Source organism: Oratosquilla oratoria, chromosome 10 (genome assembly GCF_046742065.1).
Source record: "Oratosquilla oratoria isolate Oo_2021 chromosome 10, ASM4674206v1, whole genome shotgun sequence".
Taxonomy (NCBI): domain Eukaryota; kingdom Metazoa; phylum Arthropoda; class Malacostraca; order Stomatopoda; family Squillidae; genus Oratosquilla; species Oratosquilla oratoria.
The window spans coordinates 73887784-73892783 of NC_134786.1; the positions used below are offsets into that span (position 1 = coordinate 73887784).

At 40.6% G+C, this 5000-nt stretch overlaps 1 protein-coding gene across 2 annotated transcripts in view; it reads left to right on the top strand.

Moving 5' to 3' along the window:
* Positions 1 to 5000, top strand: part of Gbeta5 (guanine nucleotide-binding protein subunit beta-5) — a 69706-nt gene that overhangs the window by 31895 nt on the left and 32811 nt on the right. The window lies entirely within an intron of this gene.

Here is a 5000-nt window from a genome sequence, read left to right on the forward strand (position 1 = left end):
ATATATATATTATATATATGTATATATATATATTATATATGTATGTATAAACATATGTATATATGAATGTATATATATATATGGGAAATATATATATATATATATATATATATATATATATATAAATATATATATATATATATATATGATAATAAGAACACGGGTACGTGTGTTCACTTATGCAAAGTAGACCACTCGGAAAAAACAACAACTAACGAAGCAGAGTGCTTTCGTATATCACATCTTCAGTGCAAAAAGTACATAGTTAAACAGAAATACATATTTTATATATACATGAAGAAGGAACAAGGACAGTTTACATAAGAGTAGAGGATATTTACCCCTGGAAAGCGGTAGGTCAGGTCGCAAGGGACAATGCGTTCCACTAATGATGGAGGGGCGACATCAGGTCACAGTCGCAGGGTTACATTTTACCTTATTATTCTTTTGCTTATTTCTTGGCACATAAAATTGTTAAGTTTGTATAAGCTTTTGTGTAAGTTTGTATTTTGATCACTGGTGGTATGGATCAAACTGCTTTCTATTAAGTTTGTTATTATTATGTTATTGGTGTGATAGATGGCATGGGCATTACCCCAATCAATAGGATAATTAATTCAACATGTTTGCAGATTCCACTAGTTATTGCCATCCCCAACATTTTCCTTATGTTGTTCAGTTCTGATGCTTAAGGTTTTGGCAGTTTGACCCGTGTAAAATTGATTACACGTTTTGCAAGGAATTTTATAAGTGCTAAGTGCATCCTTTTTTTTTTTAACTTTAATACTATTGTTGATGAGCATATGTTTTACTGTACTATTATTCTTAAAAATTACCTTCACGTTAAATCTTTTGAATAATTCTGTGGCACTTAACAAATTTTCTTACATACATACATATACCAAAGGCTTTTTCCCCCTTACACGGGAGGTAGCCAAAAGACAAAGGCATAGAAACCACTCCCACTCATTCCATCCCCTACATACTCCACTCCCCTCTACCCTCTTCCCTCCCTCTTATCTTAGCACCTCCTGGATGACGGGTCATCCCTGCATCTTGTCCACTGCCCCGGGTCAGAAGCAGTGTCGCAATACACAGTACATCCGGAGCAAGGCCGCTACATTTATTCGGCGACCCCCCCCCCTCTCCGTCCCCTCGTGCAGAAAAGGAGAAGGCGGTGAGAGATCCTTTCAGGCTGCGTCAATTTATTTATCATACATACTCACTCACCCCCCATCCCCCCACTCACCCTCATGCATCACAGCATCATCCATACACAACGTTTCTCCATTTACCCCCATCTTCTGTCCTCTCCCGTTCTTCCTCAACAGACACTCCCCTCTTTCCCACTGCCCCTTTTACCCCATCTATCCATCTCGTCCTAGGTCGCCCCTTCATGTTCACTTTTTTCACATCTGCCTTCCACACCTCTTTTACTAGTCTTTCTTCACTCATTCTTTCCATGTGTCCAAACCATCCCAATACTCTTTCATCAACCCTATCTCCCAACTCCCTTTCCACCCCCGTTCTCCTCCTCACCTCCTCATTTCTTACTCTATCTAGCCTAGTAACCCCTATCATACTTCTCAGGCATTTCATCTCAAACACATTCAAACTCCTTTGTTCTTCCTCTCTTATGCTCCATGTTTCTGCCCCATACAGTGTTGTCGGCACAATCACTCCTTCTTATAATCTCCTCTTAGTATTCATTTCTAAATGTCTATTTCTCATTACACTTTTTAATCCCCCAAGGCATTTACTCGCTTTTCTCAATCTACATTCTATCTCCACCCCCACTCCTCCCTTTCCTGCCACGTTCGCACCCAAGTATCTAAAACTATCCACTTCTTCCAGTCTCTCTCCCTTAATACTCACTTCCAGTCTGCTGCCACTTTCACCCCTTGTACATCTCATCATCTTATTTTTACCCACATTTATCTTCAACTTCCTTCTTTCACACATTTTCTCAAACTCTGTCACTAATTTCCTCAATCTCTCCCCTGATCCTGCTACAAGCGCAGTGTCGTCAGCAAACAGCTGGCTTATCTCCCACTTTTCTCCATTTTCTTTAACCATTTCCAATCTCTGACCCACTACCCTTGCATTCATCTCTCGCACCACCCCATCCATGTATAAATTGAACAGCCAAGGCGACATAACACATTCCTGAAGGAATCCCACCTTTACCTCAAACCACTCACTCTCTCCATTTCTAATCCTAACACAAGCTCTACTACTCTTGTAAAAACTCTTGACTGCTGTTAACAGCTTTCCTCCTATCCCATATATCTGCAAAACCTTCCACAGTGCCTTCCTGTCTACCCTGTCATAAGCCTTTTCCAAATCCTTAAAAGCCCCCAAAACCATCCTTACATTTTTCTATAGCTTTCTCACATATCTGTCTTACCACAAAAATCTGATCCACACAACCCTTACCTGTCCTAAACCCACACTGTTCTTCATCAATTACTCCCTCTGTTCCTCTCCTAATTCGCTCAATCAAGACCCTCCCATAAGCCTTCCCAACTACACTTAACAAGCTGATCCCTCTGAAACTACTACACTCACACTTGTTACCCTTTCTTCTGACACTCTACCCTCTCTTAAACAAACATTGAATAACCTCACCAGCCAGTCCACTATCACTGTACCTCCTTTTTTCAGACATTCTGCATGGCATCCATCCAACCCAGGTGCCTTACCTGCTCTCATCATCCTAACAGCTGCCTTCACTTCATCTTTATTTCTCCTCCATTTTCCTCACTCATCACGGTAATTTTCTTAGCGCTTCCCACTGCAGCTACCTTTCCCTCCCTATTCTCCTTCACACTTAGCAAATCCCGAAAATATTTTGCCCACCTTCCTCTCACTGCCTTCTTTTCCATTATCGTCTCTCCATCTGCATCTTTTACCTTTTCTTCTCTACTTGATTCACCTCTTCCTCTTTTAATTTCTTTCCATTTTTTTTATTACTTTAAAAAAATTGACATACTCTTACCCCATTTCACATCTGCTCTTCTCTTTGCCTCCTTTAACTCATGCTTTAATTCTCGTGTACCATTTCTCTGAATATTCATTTCCTTTTTTCGCCTACCATGTGGTGGGGGGAAAAGAATGCTGCCACGAAGTCTTCCCATTTGGACTGTGACCTAATGTCGCCCCTCCATCATTAGTGGGACGCATTGACCCTTGTGACCTGACCTACCGCTATCCAGGGGGTAAATGTCCTCTCCTCTTATGTAAACTGTCCTTGTTCCTTCTTCAGGTATATATAAACTATGTATTTCTGTTTAACTATGTATTTTTTGCACTGAAGATGTAATATACGAAAGCGCTCTACTTAGTTTCTTTTTCCAAGTGATCTACTTTGTATATAATATATATATATATATATATATATATATATATATATATATATGTGTGTGTATTGTATATAAATATATATATATATACATATATATGTATATATATGTGTATATATATATATATATATATATATATATTCATATATATATGTACATATATATGTGTGTGTGTATTGTATATATATATATATACAGTATATATATATATATATATATATATACATATATATATGTATATACATACATATATATATATATATATATATATATATATATATATATATATATATATATATATATACATACATATACCAAAGGCTTTTTCCCCTTTACAAGGGAGGTAGTCAAAAAACAAGGGCATAAACCACTCCCACCCATTCCATCCCCTACACCCTCTTCCCTCCCTCCTATCTTGGCACCTCCTGGATGACGGGTCATCCCTGCATCCCGTCCACTGCCCTGGGTCAGAAGCAGTGTCGCAAGACACAGCACATCCACAGCAAGGCCGCTTCATTAATTCAGCGACCCCCCCCCTCTCCGTCCCCTCATGCAGAAAAGGAGAAGACGGGGAGAAATCCCTTCGGGCTGCGTCAAATTTTTCTCACACATACTCCCTCTCCCCCACCCCCACCTATTCCACCTCATGGATCACAAAATCATCCATACACAACCCTTCTCCATTCACCCCTATCTTCTGTCCTCTCTCGTCCTTCCTCAACAGACATTCCCCTCTTCCCCAAAGCCCCTTTCACCCCTTCCATCCATCTTACCCATGGTCGTGGAGGTTCTACCGATGTAAGTATTGGAGCCGTCACAGCGGCTCTCATAGCATGAGAACTCGTAAATTACATTGGTAGATGCCTCCTTGGGAGTCCTAGGAGCTGTATTGTTCGTCATGAAAAGGGATCTTGTGAGGTTTGGTTTGGCATAAATTCTAAAATCGATGGCATTACTTGAGTATGTTGGGGTGACCCCTCTTTTCATGATGCGTCGCATTCATCCTTGTATCAGTCATGATAACTAGCTTGATGGTAAATTGTGATTTTGCGAGCAGGGGAGACTGGGGTCTGGGCAGGAGTAGTGTAATAATCTAGTTTCTTTCTAATGAGTCCCTCTATCATCTCATCAGGATAACCATTATAAGTGAGTAGTTGGTGAATACGCTTAAGTTGGTGATGGGTCTCATCTCAGCTACTACAGTGGATGAGGGCCTTATTGATGTAGGCAGCAGCTACTGAACACTTATAAGCTAGAGGGCACTCACTACGGACATTAAGCCACCGGCCGACATTGGTGTCTTTCGTGTAAACCTTCGTTCTAAAACCATCCTCATCTTTAGTAATGTCAATGTCAAGGAAGAGGAGACGTCTCTGTTCATTTTGCTCGCACGTAAAGGTTAGACAGGAGTTATTCTGGAAGGCCGTCAATAAGCTGTTGGCGTCCTCGTCAGAGGAGGTGGTGATGAAAATGTCATCAATGTACCTGGTATAGAGTCCAGGGGGAGGATGACGGTTGAAGACTTTCTTCTCCACTTGTGCCAAATACATGTTGGCAAAGAGGACCCAAAGGGGGAACCCCATTGCCACTCCATCCACCTGTTTAAAGAGTTCCCCTCTGTGAAAGAGGAAAGGAGCT